This window comes from Oryx dammah, unplaced genomic scaffold (assembly GCF_014754425.2).
Source record: "Oryx dammah isolate SB20612 unplaced genomic scaffold, SCBI_Odam_1.1 HiC_scaffold_27, whole genome shotgun sequence".
In the NCBI taxonomy this organism is placed as follows: Eukaryota; Metazoa; Chordata; class Mammalia; order Artiodactyla; family Bovidae; genus Oryx; species Oryx dammah.
In genome coordinates, this window is record NW_024070211.1 from 71,708,058 (window position 1) to 71,728,515 (window position 20,458).

General features: G+C 41.1%; 1 protein-coding gene across 4 annotated transcripts in view; it reads right to left on the reverse strand.

Annotated features, from left to right (window-relative positions):
• NCKAP5 (NCK associated protein 5) overlaps positions 1-20,458 on the reverse strand; it is a 1,043,181-nt gene that overhangs the window by 659,787 nt on the left and 362,936 nt on the right. The window lies entirely within an intron of this gene.

Consider the following 20,458-nt stretch of genomic DNA (forward strand, 5'->3'; position numbering starts at 1 on the left):
TATATAAGCTTATACTGGGAGTGGAGAAGGCCTTCATTCATTCTGAAACTTGGCGACCTGGAAGTAGGCAGTCACAGAATATCTCAAGTGTATATTCACTTCCTCTTCTGCAAAAATCTGCTTTTCCCCATACTCTACGGTTCTCCAATTTCCCCCCATCACATCCTATTTTCTGCTAAGGCTACTTGAAGTCATGTTCGTCTCATGTTACTTGCTCCAGAATTACTCTAAAATCCTTTCAGATATGTTACTATATTAGGAAAAGGGAATTGAAACTTTCAGAGTCCTATCTGGGTATCTGCAGTTGCTCTGTCAATAAAGCCATGTGTTGATTGCTTACTAATTGACCCATCATGTTACTGATGAAGTGTTCAAAGCAGTTTAGGAATTCAACCCCAAAAGCTGCATGGATATTCTAGAGAAACTATTCTCTTACTGCCCGGGAAGAAAATGGACTCCATGCTGAAAGGGGAATAATAATGAACTTGACCCTGTGCAGCTGCCTTCCTATCAGCCAGTCATATGACCTCCCTTGATTTCAAGACAGCCACTTTTAGAAGATGGTGTAATTACAATACTATATTGACCAAGTGGGTGAGTTTAACTGCATTGCTATTGTTTAGGACTAGCTATTTTTGAATCTACACCCAATCACACAGCGAGTATGCATGTTCCACCCCCTGCCGTATGCTACTCATATAAAGCTTCTTTTTGTCCATCTGTTTCTCAAACAAAACCACTCAGGGCTCCATCAAACCAAAAGCAATCTGTGTTTTTGGGATGGAGATAGTGGGCATGTGTCCTAGCCCCACGCTTCTCTACAACAGGCATTGAACAGTATATGGGACACTAATACATGAGACCATTTCAGGATTGAAGCCAAGAACCTTGGTTTCTAGTCTAAATTCTGACACCACCTGGCCATGTGTCTTTGGACAACCCACTTGAACTTTCTAGGTCTTAGTTTTCTAAGTTATAAAATGCAGGGGCAAGACAATGTTGAATGCAGTTCAACTTTAAAATTTTCTTTTATATGGAGAAGGAAATTGCAACCCACTCCAGTATTCTTGCCTGGAAAATTCCATGGACAAGAGGAGGCTGGCAGTGGGCTACAGGCCAACGGGTTGCAGAGTCGGACACAATTGAGCGAGCATGCACAGCACATGCAGCTGCATAACTGACAGGTTCACGGTGGCATCTTTCGTTCAGACCAGCCCAGAGCACCCGAAGAACATTTGACTCGCTTCTGCTTATTCCCCTACTGGATCAACAGATCCAATCCTGGTCCCTGGGAAATCCTACTTCTTCCTTCCTCAATTCCAACCAGTAACTTAATAGTTCAGAGAGAAATAATGCTCTCCCCACTAGAGAGATTTTGGTGGCCATTACCCTTGTATGTTTCTATCTTACTTTTTCATTTTTATTTCCTTCCTGAGTCTGCCAAGGAAGATAACTCTAAATTCATTTATCCTGGACTATGGGTGTCCCTTTAGTCTCCCCCCAACCCACAGTCTGAATCCACTCCTGACATCTCAATATCCCCATTTAAGTAGTTGTGGAAGAAACTCGATCACCCACATGTGAATGTAGCAGTCAGACAGTCTCCAAGTGGACAGATGAAGCACGTACTGCTGCTGCTGCTAAGTCGCATCAGCCGTGTCCGACTCTGTGCGACCCCATAGATGGCAGCCCACCAGGCTCCTCCGTCCCTGGGATTCTCCAGGCAACAATACTGGTGTGGGTTGCCATTTCTGCCTCCAATGCATGAAAGTAAAAAGTGAAAGTGAAAGTGAAAGTGAAGTCATGTCCGACTCTTTGTGACCCTATGGACTGTAGCCTACCACGTGGAGAGTTGGCTATAGAGTGATGCCTCCTTACATCCACATAAAAGGACCTGCTGGGTCACACCTCTTACTTCAACCCCAGAACAACTTAACCCAACATAAATGTGTCCCCCCCCACCTACTTGTTGTGACACTTCTGACCGCCATTATGCCCCATTATGCCCTGACCCTTCTGGCTCTAATTGAGATGTGACCCAATCTTTCCATGTCCCCAGAACTCTCTATGATTAGTCAGATAGTGTTCCCCATCACCATTAAGCTGTCCACAGCATAGTCCTTGAAACCTCGGAGAATATTACCTTACATGGCAAAAGGGATGTCGAAGGTATGACCAAGTCAGGGGTCTTGAGATGGGGGCAGGGGAAGATCCTGGGTCACCCGAGTGGGTCCAGTTTTATCACATGGATCCCTGGAAGAGGGAGGCAAGGAAGATCAGCACCAGAGGAGGAGATGGCAATGGAAGCAGGAGCCAGAGTGACCTAGTTGCTGGAAGGGTGCCATGAGCCAAGGAATGCAGGTGGTTGTTAGAAGCTAGACAGACAGGGAAATGGATTGTCCACAAGGGCCTCCAGAAGGAATCAGTACTGCTGACACCTTGACCTTTGAACTATTAAGTCCATTTCAGACTGCTGACCTCCAGAACTGTAAAGATCATAAATTTATGTTGCTGCAAGCCACTGAATACATGGCAAATTGTTACAGCCAGCATTAGGAGACTAGACTTCCCTGGTGGCTCAGACGGTAAAGCGTCTGTCTACAATGCGGGAGCCCCGGGTTCGATCCCTGGGTGAGGAAGATCCACTGGAGAAGGAAATGGCAATCCACTCCAGTACTATTGCCTGGAAAATCCCATGGACAGAGGAGCCTGGTAGGCTACAGTCCATGGGGTCACAAAGAGTTGGACATGACTAAGTGACGTTCCTACCTACCTACCACACTCTCCAAGACTGCTCTAGGTACCACTATCCCCAGTCCGACCAGATCCCAGCACCTTTCCTTTGTTTTCCTGCTTTTTCCCAGGGCATGTTTACTGACCACCTCCTATGTGCCAGCTCTGTGCTCCATACTGCTCCATACAGGACAGCATGGACACACTGTCCACAGGTATGAAGCCGATGATCAGACCCAAAGTCAATAACAGCAAATGACACGAAAGCTACAAAGGAGGCAAATAATGTTCTCCATGGACTGGATGTTTGTGTTCTCCCCAAAACTCATAAGCTGAAGCTCTAACCTCCAATGTGAAGGTGTTTGGAGGTGAGGATTTGGGGAGGTAATGAAGGCATAAGCTTAGAGTTCTCATGAATGGAATTTGCAACCTTATAAATAAAGACACAGGAGAGGACACAGCAAGAAATTGCCAGTTTGCAAGCCAGGAAGAGATTCCTCACCAGACACCGAAATGCCAGGCATCTTGATTTTGGAATTATAAGAAATGAGCATCCAAGCCACCCAGTCTGCGGTATTTGTTACAGCAGCCCCAGGTGAGTAAGACATTCCCATGGGAGCACATTGTGGGGGCTGACTTCGTCTCTAGAGGAAAGAGGCTTAAGATAAGACCTGAAAGAAGAGGAGGCTTTATCCTGGAGATGGGAGACAAGCAGCCAGCAATGAGCTTTGCAAGCAGAGAAAAGGTCGGGGCAGGTTGTGAAAAAGGAAGCCAGAGGAGAAGGCAGACCTATCAGATCCAACTACCATGCCATGGCAAAGAGAGCTTTTTTTTTTTTTTTTTGGTCTTGCTTTTGCTTTAACTTCAATCTAAGGGGAGGGGTTTTAAACAGAGGAATTATAGGATATCTGCAAATATCACGTTCCTGAGATGAAATCAGAGCACAGACTCCAGAGCACAAGGAAAACATCAGATTTTTCTTTGCGGTTTTGATGAAATGTGCAAATATTTCCCAGGCAGAGTACCTCTTAACCCACAGCTTTGGGATAAACCTTTACCAGAAACAATCCATCTTTTGGTAAGCTGGCCACAGAGCAGTGCCCCAAGGACATGGAATAAGGAAGAAAACATGCCTAGGAGAAGAGGGGAAGCGTGCATTCAGGACAGCCCCTGGTTGGGGCAGGCTCCCAGAACTTGGACCTTGGGTGACCCCCTGGAGAGAAGCCCAGACCCCAGGTGAGCAGGGCAGGTGGAGTAGGGTGGCCCACTTTTCATTTCACTCCTAGTTGGAACCCCAGAGGGCTGAGCCTTGGCCTCCACCACGGGAATGGTCATGATGTTGTCCTTGGCTGAGTTTACAGCCTCACAGAAGAGATGCCACCCTTCAAGGGTGCTGAGAAACCGTGCCAGACATGCCTCCCAAAACTTTGAGGAGCATGAGGCCAACTGCCTCTGAGGCTGGCTCTGCCCTCTTGGGCATCTCTGCTAATTCCTCAGTGGAAAAGATCCCACATCAGAAACAAATTCTCTCCAATTTACTTTTATTTGCCTTTAAAGCACGTATCTGCTGCTAGTCACAAAGTGTACTGCACGTACGCTCGGTCACTCAGTCAGGCCCAACTCTTTGAGACCCCATAGACTGTAGCCCACCAGGCTCCTCTGTCCATGGAATTTTCCAGGCAAGAATACTGGAGTGGCTTGCCATTTCTTACTCCAGGGGAGCTTCCTGACCCAGAGATCAAACCCTCATCTCTTGTGTCTCCTGCATTGGCAGGAGGATAAATATATTTGCCAGCTTGGAAGCCCACAGTCACAGCAGTGAAACAGAAAATAGACAACTGTATAGATGTTGATCCAGACCCTAAAACTGCCACTGAGCTCCCCCAAGGCCAGGCCAGGCCTTCCCAGGACAGGTCAGGCTTTGCATGAATGTGCTAGTCATTATTTTGTGACATGGCTATGGACTTATCAGGCACAGTGCTTTTAAGGGGGATAATAACACTAAATACAGCATCCAGCACATGCCAATTGCCAAAAAACTACATACAATCATTCATTATTGACTGTGCAAGGCACTTTAAGTATGCAACTTTAACCTAAAGCAAGTTCGCTACCCATTGGTAATTGAGAATTTTTAGATGTTAAGTTTAGTAAATACAAATGAAAATCAGTGCATACAAAGAAACACGCACTCATAACATTTATTTTCACAGGCTTATTTGTTTTAAGAGCAATGAAACAGAGACATGATACAAATGCCTATATCTGCCCCGTGAATGTTCAACCTCATTTTGTTTATTCCAGTGGTTCTCTGAAATGGAGGGCTTAGACCCTGAAACGAGGAGGAAGTCTCCTCATGTTTGGCCTTGGCCATAACCCACTAAAATATTATTTTTAATTTCTTTAGGAAACACAGACCCTGAGTTTAAGAACTGGAACTCCATAACACAGGGGAAGGTAGCTCCTGTGAGCTAATATCATCCATCTAGTACTTTCCAATACCTGAAGCATCACTGTTCAGTCCAATCCCCACATCTCCTGATTAAACAAACAAGAGAACAGAAGCCTGGTTTTTAGACTGGAGATATGTTTATTAGCAATGAGGAGAGAGTTCCTGGCAGGAAAGGTTACTTAAAAAAGCTATAAAATCATTTTTTCCAGAGGCTTTCAAAAAGGAAGAAATAAATATATCTGCTCAAGTTGGTTTTGACATAATCATGCCTAGAAGCGGGTGAAAAGAGATTCTCTAAGCTTTCATTCTCACCCCAGAGCTCTCCTTCTGTTCACACACACAAAAGCCCAACCTCCCAACAATACCACCACTTACAGATGCCCCATCACTGGTGGAAGCTGAGTCCCCCTTCAGAACCACCAGACACCATCAGATCAGAACACAAAAGATCTGTGAGCAGAGTACTGCCAGGGAAGGGTCACTGTTTAATTCCAAGGTCACATTTCAGCTGTCCTGACTTGATTTAGGCAAAGAAGATGCACTAACATTTTCCTATATCCTTGTGGGAGTGAGTCCAACTTTCCCTTTTCTAGAACAGAAGTTTCTGAGGCCAGAGTCAGGCTGCCAGAGAGCAGCACCTAATGCAAACGAAGAAAGCTTCTCTTTGATGCCAGCCAAAAGGAGGGGCCAGAAGGCTTAGAAAGCTCTAGTACATAAAGTCTACAAGTTTAAATTTGGGACTGATGTGCTGCTGGTAAAATCTATCCCAATGCTTAGAATAATCTTCTGAAGCAGCCATTTACAAAAGTAAGCCATGGTCCTTCCCCATCCTCCTGAGGTAGGTGGCGAATCCTGGTGGGTCTGCCAACTACAGTTTTTGTGGTATGTGTGGTGAAGACTCTGTCAGCTACCTTTTGGACAGAGGGATTCATTCACATCACCACTCCTGTTAAGGAATAACTGGTTCTGTGTTTCAAGGGAAAAGATGCCAACTTTTCCCAAGTTGCATTTCTCTGAAGTGGGCAACCATAAAAGAATCCCTGATGGGAAACCAGGCAAGTAACCCTCAACTTTTCCACTCATTTGTGATGACACAAAGCACAATAAAAATGCTCAATGCATTTGAAAATATAATAAATATTTTATAAATTTTTTATTAACAAAAAATTAAAAAGACAGATGCATCCCTATGTTCATTGCAGCACTATTAGCAAGACATGGAAGCAACCTAAATGTCCACCAATAAATGAATGAGTAAAGAAGATGTGGTTCCTATATACAGTGAAATACTACTAAGCCATAAAAAATAACTAAACAATCCCATTTGCAGCAACATGGATGCAACTAGAGATTATTGTACTAAGTCAGAAAGAGAAAGACAAATGCGATATGATGTCCCTCATATACGGAATCAAATATGATAAAAATGAATCTATCTATGAAACAAAAACTGACTCACAGAAAGAACAGACTTGTGGTTTTAAGGAGAATCAGGGGGAGTTATAAATAAAGTGGGAGTTTGGGATTAGCAGATGCAAATGAATACATATAGAATGGATAAAAAGCAAGGTCCCACTGTATGGCACAGGGAACTATATTCAATATCCTGTGATAAGCCATAATGGAAAAGAATATGAAAAATAATATATATATTGGGTTGGCAAAAAAGTTTGAGTTTTTCTATGTTATAGAAAGACCCCAAAAAATTTTTGGCCGATCTAATATATGTATGGGCTTCCATGGTGGTCAGACAGTAAGGCATCTGCCTGCCATGTGGGAGAGTTGGGTTCAGTCCCTGGGTTGGGAAGATCCCCTGGAGGAGGGCATGGCTACGCACTCCAGTATTCTTGCCTGGATAATCCCCAGGGACAGAGGAGCCTGGCAGGCTACATTCCATGGAGTCGCAAAGAGTCAGACAGGACTGAGCAACTAAGCACAATACATGTATATCTGAATCACATATTAACACAACATTGAAAATTAACACAACATTTCATTGTATATCAATTTTACGTGAATAAAATTAAATTTTAAAAAATAGAGTAAGTGTTCAGCTCTGTGCCCAAGAAAGAAGATCCCTTCAGAAATATAAGGAAAGAGGAAAAAAGAATTAACATGTTTTGAACATCTTCTGTATGCCAGGTCCTCTGCTGGGCCCTATGATTACTTAATTTAACCTTCATGACAAGCCTATGAAGTGATTAAGGCAAGTATGATTCTTCTCTTTTTCATGGAATAGATAGCATATCCCACAAATAAAGCCAATGAAGGCTGAAGAGCAGAGAAGTTAAAGGCTGGAGTTCACAAAGTGGAAAGTAGCAGAATTAGGAAACACAGGGAGAACTCAGGTCCTATCTATCACCCCACGTGTCCCCTTAACACCCTGCACTCATTACTCTTCCCTTCTGCTCCCACCATCCCCACTCCCATTCCATTTCACCACATTTATCTCTAGAATGGAAGCAAGATGGGGAGGTAATATCTCAGTTGCAGAGCCCCTGCAATGAGACTCTATTTCTACTTTTTTTCAAGCTTCATGCCATTGCAAAGGTTATTTAAAGTCCTGGACTCAGTTTCTCTATCTGTAGAATGGGTATATAGGTCAAAATTATGTACATTTCAGAGAGAAGAGGAAAAATATATGCAAAAGTGGTTTAAAGTTAAAAACTCAAATGTGAGGTGTCATTACCACAAAACCCTGCCCAGACATGTTCCACCAGCTCTTCTACCACGGGAAGCTCAACATGAGAGAGAATAGTGGACACTAACATGTTCCTTACAAGAGCAACCAGGTTACCCTCTATTAACTCATGGAGTGGCAGAGACAGACTCAAGTCCTCTGCTCATGGACTGGAGTTGTCTTATTCATGGCACCACAGCAAAGGCATGGGAAAGACATCCTTAAAGGCTTTGAACAATTAGAATGACTATGACAGTTGGTCATCTCCAAAGATGACCACTCTTAGGCATAGTCCCCTCCAAGACTGAAAACAGGTTGGTCCTGTGAATCCCTACCACCCATAAAACATGGCAGAAGTAACAATCTGCCACTTATAGAACTTAGCCTTAAGAAGGTCTAGAAGCTTCTAGTTTTGCCCTGAGACACCATGTAAGAAGTCCTATTCGAAAGACCAAGTGGAGTAAATCACAGAGCCAGCCATCTCAGCATCCCTGCTGAGCGTAGCCTTCTGGCCATCCCACCGAAGCACCAGACATGTGGGTGAGTCATCCTGGATACTACAGGCCAGTGGAACGCCCAGAGGATGGTAGCCCCAGCCAAAATAGAGCAAAAGAACCACCCAGTCAAGCTCAATCAACGCAGAACTGTAAGAGGAAGTACAATGAAAGTTCTAAACCCTAAGTTCAGGAATTGTTTATCAGGTAGTAAAGAAAACAGTACCCATGGAGAAGGAAGAGGAGAGGGAGAGCTACCTTCATCTGAACCGTCGCTATACACCTCATCTAACCTTCACTAACACGGGGTTTATGGTACCAATTCACACACGATGTTGGGCGAGGTAAGTTATCTAAGGTCGAGAAGACATGGATTTGAAACCCAGCTCTGACCACAAAGCCCATTTTCTTATTAACTGTGTTATACTTTTCATAAAACATATGATAAAATTACTGGTCTTTGATAAATCATTGGAAAACTGGGCTAACAGAAAATGGTGCTAATTATTAGATACTTATTTTAAATAATCTAAGTGGAGCCCATGTGTTATAGTGAAAATAGCTTTTCAACTAGGAGCCTGGAAACTTGAACTTGACTTCTGACTTAATCACCAGCTGTATAAAAATGAACACACAATTTGACTACCAAAAGGTTCCTTTTATGAAAAATGAAAATAATGTCTTAGATTTTTGTGGTGGTTGTGGGATCAAAATGATATGCTTAATAAAAAGAACTTCTGTAAGCCAAAAAGGAAAAAAAATGTCCAATACAAATGTGAAGAATTGTTGAATTAAGTTGACGTTTCTCGATTCCATAGTTATCAGAGACATTCCCAGTTTCAAACTGTGTTTTCTTGCCTCCTTCCAAGATAAATGTTCATATAATTACTGTTTTATTTCGAGAGCTTTGGGACACACCCCTTTTTAAAAATGGGGAATAAACTCAAAGATAACTATAATACATCAGTTTTTATCAATATTTTTGGAGGCAAAGTTGTAAAAAGCAGAAACCTTTTGACTTCTAATGAATGTCTATATTCCTCATCCCTTTGATCCACTGATTTATAGGAGTCTTGTTCCTAGGGGACAGGGGTGGGAGCAGTAGCTTTAGGAAAAGTGCAATGAGAATACTCACAATCTTTAGGCAAAGAGAGGTCTCCTCCTGGTACTGGATACCAGAAAAGAAGTGCGAAAGAGATAATGGCTACAGATTCTGTCTGGCAAAAAGCAAATTTGTATATGAAGTTATTTGCTCTATTGAATGAGATCAGATATAAGAATTCTCATAAAGAGAAAGAAACTCTCCGCTTCTTGGGTGGGCAGTGGCAGCTAAGAGCATTACAATATCCCCTGAAGTCATTGCCTAGAATTCTTTTAGCAGTTTTTGTTTTGAAAACCAAATGGTGTCACTGGTAGTCTCAACAATTTATGGGACTTCTTTCATCGGAAATAAAACGTATACCATAATAAGAAAATGCATGCCTAAAGCTTATATTATAGAGTTAAAAAATAAGAGTTTTATTCATGAACAAATTATGTGCCAGCTCCTGAGTATGAGATGACAGGTGGTAAGGAAGATGCTTCTCTTATTAAAGATTTAAGATTATTTTTTTCCAAAGGCCTCAAAGCATATATATTTTCTAGTATGTGGACAAACAAAATATCATGGCTTCTACTGAAAAGCGGAAGGAACAATGGTAGACTAAAACTAAATAAAGCAATCTGTTTATGTTTTAATGCTTAAATATAAAAATGTTTAAATAAACCAAGAACAAAGTTGGAAATATAATCTGATCAGTCTGATTTCAAATATGCAGCTTATTTTCTGAGTAATGGTACTCATATCATATTATGCTAATAAAATATGTATAATATATACCTGTGTTTGCTTATACTTATGTGACATATTCTTATCTGTTCATTAAACAAAATGGAATGCTACCCACTCTTCTTAAATCTAATTGCATAGAAATAGAAGCTGTGAGTAGGCAGTGAGACTAAATCCTTCATTAAAATTAAAAATCCCATTAGGAAAAGTTGTGCCTACAAAATACAACCGCTATAGATTGATTATGGTTGATTCAGCATGCCTTTGTTCTAACCTTCCTCAAACTGTTTTTTTTTTATGAATATTAATAATACCTTATTCATGTTTGCTTTTCTTTTTATCAAAGAACATTCAAGAGACTCTGAAACTTTCTCTTAAATCTGCATGTAAAAAGGCAAGTCAATATTCTCACAAGCATATTAAAATTGTGGTTTAGAGAAAGAATGACAAAGATAAAAATCTTGAGGATACTATAATCCTCTACTTAGGAAATTAATGTGGCCACACAAACTAGTAAAGACATTTGGCCTGGATTATTATCTACAATATATGAAATGGAAGAAAAATATATCCTGTAGTTGAAAAGAAACAGCAAAACTTTCTGTTGAAATCTAGCACACTAGAGGCCATTCACTGACAACTGTTCCCAGGTAGGTATCTCCTTCTAAGGTGTGCCTTCTCTGTTTCCCTTATCCTCCCTTCCTTCTCTCCTAGATTCATGTAGCAACAGAAAGTCAGCAAATCCTAACCAACCAAACAATAACAATAGCTGGACAAGTGAGCTGCAGTCATAATAAGAGTTCCATCTTTACCCTTTATAAGCCATTGTCTATGACAAACTGGCAAAGAATACACAGTCCTCACCAAAGGAATGGACTGAGTGGGGGTTGGGTGGGATCTGAGTAGCAGAAGAGCTGGGGATAATTACTAAAATGGCCACAAATGTGTGGCACTAAAAACAAAACAAAAAAAGGAAAAGACTGATTTTGCAATTATATAGTAATTTAGCCAATAGTGACAGCCAAATGAAGAAATCAGGCAACAACATAAAAGTCTATAGCCTGAAGGAGTTGATATGCTCAAGGACACTGGTTTATTTACAGATTACAAGTTAATTTCACAGTGAGGCATCAATGGACAGAGATCTGTCAAGCAAGAAGTATAGAGAAGACACATATAATATCACTTATATGTGGAATCTAAAAAATGGTACAAATAAACTTATTTACAAAACAGAGTCACATATGTAGAAAACAAACATGCTTATTGGGGTTGTGAGAGGAGGGATAAGTTGGGATAATGGGATTGACATATATACTCTACTATATATAAAATAGATAACTAATAAGGGTCTACTGATAGGGAACTCTACTCTGTAATGACCTACACGAGAAAAGACTCTAAAAAAAGAGTGAATAAATGTACATGTATAAATGATTTCACTTTTCTACAACAGAAACCAACATAATACTGTAAATCAACTATAGTCCAATACAATTTTTTCAAAAAAGCATAACTCAGGGTTTTCAAGGCCATGAGCAGTGCAAATAAGCAATATAAGTGGAGAACCAAAAGGATTCAGACACTTTTTGGAATTCCAAACAATAAAAGAGAAGAACATTCAGAAGTACTGAATATTCACAACTACTTTGAATCATTTGCAAGCTTTCAAATACATGAACAGAGTAACAATAGGTATAGCAATGGAAAGAAGTAAATATAGGGAATGAATGAGTTATCAAGCAGTTAAATGTATTTATATTCATAAATATGTAAGAAACTGGGAATCTTATCATAATTAATTGTTCCCATGAACAATTTTAGAGAAAAAGCAGCAAAGCTTGTCATTTTATACCCTGCATGATTCTGCTGCCTATTTGAGAGGGGGGAGGGGGAGGTATTAAGAACATTTCTCAAAAATAGAAAATAATCATAGAAAAGGAAAAATCATTATTCTGTGTAATCTTATGTGAACAGCCAAAAGCCAGGTGCATGATTTCCTGCACACAAATTAAACAGTATATGCAGATGAGGAACAGACCTGGAGTCCAGTCCTTGGAGACCAAACAGACAAGTGATGAGACTCAACTCTGTAAGCTGAAATCTCTGCCTCTCCAGGGATGAATAAACTCAAGAGACTGGCAGCAAAATCGGTGTGACTCCTATACTGTGCCCACTGTCATTTCCAATAAAGCTCCCCATGATGAGGAAAACCAACATAAGTGCCCTTTAGCCAGATTCCCAACAGCAGGGTGTGGTGTCTTCACCCCCTCGGCAAAAAAAAGCCACTTCCAATTCAGGAGGCTCTAATAGCTGTGTTGGGTCATTTATGACAATGTTATACCAGACACATGATTTAAAATAGCAGGACTGTGTTAAGTTCGTTTTACTGAGGAAGTATTTGGACTATTGGGCATCCTCCCCCAAAAGGTACATGCCTGCAAAGATACCCATTTCATCAAGTTTTCATTGCTTTTGACTACCACCTGGAAGATTACAGAAGTTTAGAAATAGAAATTGCTAGATAAGGCTCCTAATGCGTAAGAATCTAAAAGTTTGAGGCCATCCTTGATTCCCCATCTTGGCAACTCTTTTCCATTTGGTCATTGGAAAAAAAAAAAAAGAATGGAGGTTCTTATACACTAAGAACTCACAAAATCTCTCTCTCCTTTCCCATTCTCACTACACTCCCCAATCCAGGCCTTCATCCTGACCTGCCATCTCCTCATCATCCCATGTTCCTCCCTCATATCCCACCCACTATGCACTGTCTTCAGGTTCCTTTTCCTGACATCTTCTACCCATATGACTCCAAATCATCAATGGCCTCCAACAGCATTTCCTGAAACAGGATCCCATAAAAAATGGATTCAGCGATCAAAAATATTTTGTGAAACTCTTAAGAAATGAACAATGCAGATTAGCGTATTAAAACCCCTGAGAATGTCTGCAGGAAAGAAAATCTGTTTAACTCTCCCTCAGCTTTTCTTACTTTTCAACCATGGGGACTTGTTTGGACTAACACATCTTCAACACCCAGCAGACCTACCATTCCAGGGAGATGTATTTTGGGTAAAGTTAGCCCAGAGGATTGAGCCCAGATGGCTTAGCACACATGTGCCGACCATTATTGCTGGGTCCCCACTACTGCTCCATCTTCAGCACCCCTTCTCTTCTGAGGCTGCTTCAAGTGCCTGTCTAAGAGCCAAAGAGGAAGCCCTCTCCTGCCTAGATCTTCTCCCTCTTTTAATCAGCTTTTGGGGTCAGCTATGTTCTCCTCCTCACTCCTTCCTCACCCCCAAACCCAGAAGCCTATCCCATCCACCTGGTCCTCATCTACATTTCATCTTCCCACTTCTGCTACACTGATTTCCTTCATCAAACGTTTTTGTTATCTTACAGGTATATTTCTTATTCCATCTAGATAATAAGCTCCTTTGGACATCTGCATCTTAAAACTAATTTTATAACTAACGACATTTTTTAACAACTCACTACAAATTCATGAAATCTGGGGCAAGGTCTTGTGTAGGACAAGTGTTACACATGGTCTCTTTGAACGGAAATAAAGTGAATGTCTCCAAATATGCCAGTGTAGGAAGAGGAAGAGGGAGGTCATAATGAGACAGAATGCAATTTTCAGAGTAATCAGAATTTAGCAGAATGGTAAGAGGTGTCCACAAAGCAGCATCAGGGTTCCAACAGTTCTAGAAAATCATTACCAGTACCAAAATGTCTAAGGTGAAAACACAGATATAAGGCAGTGTACACCAAACCCTAAAATGGACTGTCCAATGAAAAAGAGGATACATTCCCTCATATGATCTGAGGCAGACATGATGACATGCAGGAAGAAAAATGACCGTCATTTTGGAGTATGTTAACCCCCAAATCATGGCAACCCACTCCAGTGCTCTTGCCTGGAAAATCCCATGGATGGAGGAGCCTGGTGGGCTGCAGTCCATGGGGTCGCTAAGAGTCGGGCACAACTAAGCGACTTCACTTTCACTTTTCACTTTCATGCATTGGAGAAGGAAATGGCAACCCACTCCAGTATTCTTGCCTGTAGAATCCCAGGGACAGAGGAGCCTAGTGGGCTGCCGTCTATGGGGTCGCACAGAGTCAGACACGACTGAAGCGACTTAGCAGCAGCAGCACCCCCCAAATCAGAGAATTTACTAATTCCTAACACTTTAAGGTTTATGACCACCCCAGACAGCATATTAAAAAGCAGAGACGTTACTTTGTCAACAAAGGTCCATCTAGTCAAGGCTATGGTTTTTCCAGTAGTCATGTATGGATGTGAGAGTTGGACTATAAAGAAAGCTGAGCGCTGAAGAATTAATGCTTTTGAGCTGTGGTGTTGGAGAAGACTCTTGAGAGTCCCTTGGACTGCAAGGAGATCCAACCAGTCCATCCTAAAGGAAATCAGTCCTGGGTGTTCATTGGTAGGACTGATGTTGAAGCTGAAACTCCAATACTTTAGCCACTTGATGTGAAGAGCTGACTCATTGGAATAGACCCTGATGCTGGGAAAGATTGAGGGCAGGATAAGAAGGGGACAACAGAGAATGAGATGGTTGGATGGCAGTACCGACTCAATGGACATGAGTTTGGGTAGGCTCCAGGAGCTGGTGATGGACAGGGAGGCCTGGCGTGCTGCAGTTCATGGGGTCACAAAGAGTCGGACATGACTGAGTGACTGAACTGAACACTTTAAGAAATTCCTAAGCTTCCTCGGGTTTTCCTTTTCTTCCTGTAGTCTAGTTAACAAATATTTATGAAAAGCCTACTGGGCATCGAGAACTGAGCAAAAAAGACAAGTGAAAATGTATCAGGAAAATCAGTATAGACTCTGAGATAGACTAGAGTCTAGATAGAAACTTTTAGAAGAACAAAAGTTTCTATTTTCTGACTAAATGTTTTGGTGAAATAAAAAGAAAATCCATGTGAAATAGTATATTAATGCAATAAGAATGAGATCACCTGAAACAAGTCACAAAGCAGGAAGTGGGCAGAAATGTGCAATGGCAAATTTGTGTGCTTGTTTCTTTTGAGAATTAATGACTTTCTGTTGAAGAATGGACGCTGGTTGCAGTGCCTCTTCAGCCTGACATGTTGCCTGACACATGGTAGGTATTTAATCCCAGTCTGTTGACTAAATTAATGAATAAACAAGTGAATGAAAGATGGCAGGCAAGAAAGCCTTCTGGCAATGCACAGAAATTCTGTGTTTGGCTAGAATTCTTTTTGTGCTGGAATTTTTTTAAACTGGGCACAGTGGATGATGAGCTGCAAAGATCAACCTATGCTTTCTCAAGAGACTACCTGTCTCCTTTAAAATATCATTATGAATGATTAAAATTCATATGCCCAAATATTTAGATAACCTATGGGATTCTCTTTTTGTGTTACAGTGGTTCAGGCAAATTCAGGATTCCTAAGATAAAAACACCACTCCAAAAATCTGAGAAGACAGTTCATTTTATACAGTCTCAATAGGAAAAAGTGGAGAGTGACAGTTGAGTTTGGACATTTGTCACTTGGGAGGTGGGAAGAAAAGCATTACAATATTAGAATATTAACATGCTTAGGTGAAAAAACAAGACGTGACTAAAAGGAAAAACAAAAGAGGAACAGTTTGGGAGAAGTCAACGTATCAGAATTTGCATCACGTGAAATGTGTGTTGAATCTTGGATTTGACTCTGATGCCGGTAGTCAATAATCCATGCTATTGTAAAATGCCACAGTTACCATTTGCAGACACCCATGTGTGTTCATAACTTGATATGAACTACACTACAGAAAAGTTTGGTCACTTTAATGTTAAGCAATAGAAAAACAGAAATAAATTCAAAAAAATCATTGATGAATAAGGAAGAACATTTCAAGGGAAGTGAGTAAGATATTTTCCATGGGGGCATGTACAATGAAAATGAACAAAGACTTGAGAAAGAGAAGAGAATGAATTCCTCAATGGCTGCTTAACAAAGTCCAGTCTTTTCTCTCTTTTCTATAATGCTATGAACAGAGCACAGGGGATCAAGAGATTGTTGAACCCGAACACAACCCTGGATAATGTGGTTATGAAATAAATCACTTTCAATATTTCCAGACAACTCATTCAAACACCAGCGAAAACCACCAAATGAAGGCTTCTCTGATAAGGCTGACACTCTCCTTTGCAACCAATAACTTAAGTTTACCTTTATCCTATCTCTATAATGGATAGAGATATGATAAAATAAATAACATCTAAAATAACATCTCTCACAGATATCATATTCTGCTTTTAATAAAGGGTGTGTCTGACACACACCAGGGCTTACCAAGTGACAGGTGTCTTCATTATGATGAAGTTTACTATTATGCTGTAATTTTTTTTCACATCAACACATCCTCTCTCCCACCTTGAAAGCTGAGAACGAACTGTTTTTATCTCTTTGCATCCCTTGTATCCCAGCACAGTGCCTTTCACAGGATGAACTGAATGTTAACTGAAAGTTTCTAGGTTTGCCTTGGAACCCTGGAAACTAAACTGTTTGTGCTCAAAGAGAGAAACAGGTACCATTTCCCATCATACTTGCAAAAGGCATGTGCTCCTTCAGAAAGCAGCTGCAATGGCTTTAAACTATAACTCTCCTATAATGGTGACCCTCTGTATGGTGCTGGGAGACAGTTCAAAGATGATATAGATGTGAAAAAGCAGTTCCATTGAGTTCCAACACAATGGAAAAACATTCAAAGGCCACATCAGAGAGCATACACTAATCTTCTTGCATATTAGATGTCGTCCTAAGCCCATGAATGTATACTTAGAATGTATATGTTAGAATTTATACTTAATGCTTTATAAATGCATATTGTTTTCTCTTTTATTAATAAGGAAACCAAGCTGAGGTTATAGAGATTAACAACTTTGCCTCAAATCACATCAATAGTAAATGATGGTATCAGGATCTGAGTCCAAGTCTACAAGACTCCTAGCTTAATCTCTTAACCATTTGCCAGGTAACTTGCAGTTATAGCAACACTCTGAATCCACAATCTGTTTAGGAGTCACAGTCTTACCTGCAGCCCTAAGTACCATGACCTATTCGTGACATCTTTCAACATAGCATATGATGATTCACTTCCTTCCCTTTATTTCAACACTCCCTAGCTGTCAGAGAACCTGAGAATCTGGGTTCAGAACCAGAAATTTCCTTAATATATTTGTGTGCTAAGTTAACATCAAGTAACATGAAACAGCCATGCTCTCTGGGATGAGCAATGAATTCACAGGGACTGCTTACTTAATTCACTGCCATCTAAGAAGTCTAAGCAGGAGGAGACATGTGAACAGAGTTACTGGGAGAATGAAGGTTGGAAGAGGGTAATATTTTGGAAGAAACAATGGTCAGAGGCAGCAGCCTTTGGCAGCAATACTATAGGACTTCACTGCAGCAAGAAAGTCTCTCAAGCACCACATTCTGTGTCCTCTAAACCACAGCTACAGGAAGCCCGAAGGGCAAAACCATCAGATATTTGAAAGGAACATGACTAATGGACTAGATGAAACGGCACAGCTCTGCAGAAAAAGCAAAGAGGCTTGAACCACAGAGCCTGGTCTCTAAAAATGCTCAACAAATATTTATTGAACAAGCAAATCAGTAATGAGGGTTAGATTAGAGAGTCATGGGGAAGCCTGACAACCCTGCAGCAGGGTGATGTTAGCCATCATCACGGTGCCCACAACTTTCCTCCACTCGTGTCTCTCACATTAAACAGGAAAATCAGAGGAGGATGCCTAGGGTTGGAATCAATCATACCTCTCTGTAAACTTCACTTGAAACCTCAAGCACCCAACTAAAGCTACAGAAGTCCCCCTGTTAGAGGAGAGTCCACTAAATCTAATCAAACTTCATTTATATATATGTTATATGTTTTTCATTGACATACAGTCAACCTAAGCATGTAAGTTCAACTCTAATCTAAATGTTTTAACATCTAAGAATTAAAAATAATATACAGGAATGCCAAATACAGAGTATCAGGGTTGACAAAACAGATTCTCCACCAAAAAAAAAAAAAAAAACAAAACTTAAAACCCAAATACTTACACATCAAAAGTTTTCCACAAAGCCCTCATGATACCAAACAAGAAAAAGCTTCCTTGGGTATCTCATTCTTTCCTAACAACAGACCTTACTCTGTGATTACTTTCTTGGCTTATCTGTTATCTAGTTAGTGGTACCCGCAGCCAGCCTCTGGCCATATTTAGCTCCTTATGATATACCATCTTGCTTGTAAATCTTCTTTGAATAAAAGTTTTCAAAATGACAAACAAAAGGCCTCATATGATGTCTGAAATGCCAACCAAATTTTCTACCAGTTGGCATTCTTGACATCGTTTTTGGAGGGAAGTCATGAGTGATATTCACAGCTGAGACATGAGAAACAGCTGCCCTCCATGTTGAAGAATAAGAGAAAAGGAACAAATCTACATGAACAAATCTACATGAAGGCCTTCTGCACATTTTCCCTATAAGTGATAAAACAGAGAAATTTCTATTTATCCACCTGTTTCCAAATATAACCCTAGTTTTCCAAGTAGTGGCTGGAAAATAAAACCCTGATTGTCTTCATATGGCTCAGACAAGGCACAAAAACTCTTAAGTTTTATGCTCTAAATACAGAAAATTGCTTCATTTCTAAAGTAAATATATGCCAGAAACTTGCGGATATCTCAAGAATGCCTTGTAGCTAAAGAAAGTAACATCATTGCCTACTCATTTTGCTTAATTTGCTAGTCTCTCAGCAACTTTGCGCTAACACTTTCATCCTATTTTAGATCTTGGCATAAGGCAAAGGTCCAGAGCCCAGAAAGCCACCTCCAGCGGCCAGCCCTCTCAGGATGGAGTGTCTTCCCAAGATGCCTTTCTGCTAATGCCCATGTTCCATGCATTTCACTTATCTTCCTCAAGCTACATTCCAGTAACTAAGCTTCATAAGCTTCTTCTGAATTGTTTACTCTGTGTTTTAAAGCTCTGTCAGCTGTTGGGATGATCTGCGAGAGATTCTTTTTATTTTTGGTTAAGCAGGATTGGCGAGCCTTATTGGGCCTTTTGGTGGAATCCCTACTACTGAAAATTCCCACTGCTGGGATTAAAGGAGATAATGCCTGTGAAAGCCTTCTGTAAACTGTAAAGTCCTGGTCGAACGTAGTGTGCTGTTGTAATATTAACCATCATGGCAATAACCACAATCCAGCTTTAATGGAGGCTTTAAAATGACCACAGCCATTTGGGCCTTGTCTCTGCTCCATTTCCAATCCATGACCTTGGTTGGTGTCCAACACAGGAGAGCTCACAAAAAAGCTTGGTTGGCATGAACAAATGAATGGCTTAAAACATCACATCATTTTCCAAATTAATATCCACATGTAAAATGAAGCTAGACTATTTAGATAGTGAAAATATTCTGCCCAAAACACTAAGGCACTCAGAAAAAAACTGCAGAACCAAAACTTACTTTGAAGAAAATTTCACTGATAATAAAAGCTGGCCCTTTGCGCTCAGTATTGGAGAAGAACAGAAGGGGGACAGACAGGTACAGGAATTTCTATGAGCCTGCAAAAATTTTTTTTAGTTCACAATAGCTTAGAGGAGGAGGTTGCCATCCTAGAGAAGGGAAGGGATAAGGATTTTGGATGGCTAATGTGCAAAAACACAGAGGTGATAAAGGCTGGCCCAGTATGGAGCATCCCAAGCTCAGGCTTATTTCCGGGGTTGTGTCTCCTTGGGTTGCAGAGGACCAGCTCCTATGGGGGGAGGGAAGAGGCAGTGCAGTGGGAGGAGAGGAGTCTGCTAAGGAAGAGGTGCTGAGAGGAAATGAATTATTTTTGGAAAATGTTTTCTGGAGCATTTGCAGGCACAGTTCAGGTCATGATATGATCTATCTGAAGTCTACCTCTGTGTGAAGAGGTGGGGGCTGGCAGTGGAATGGAAGACCATAGCGACCAGAAAATGTTGCCTTGTTTATCCTTCTCAGCAGAAGCCATCTCAACAGAATCAAGAACGGAAACTCCAGCGAGACTGCTAGTGACTCAGGAAAGCAAATGCAGACACTTTATGCCCAGGGGCTAAGGTGATTCAAACTGTCCCTTTTGGCTAAGGGGTAAGGTGGGGTGGGGTGGGGTGAGGTGAGGTGGGGTGGGGCCTAGAGTTGGGAACTGTAGCAGGAGGTCTGCAGGGCTCCAGTGGCTGGGAGGGCCCCTGCACTAGCCTGG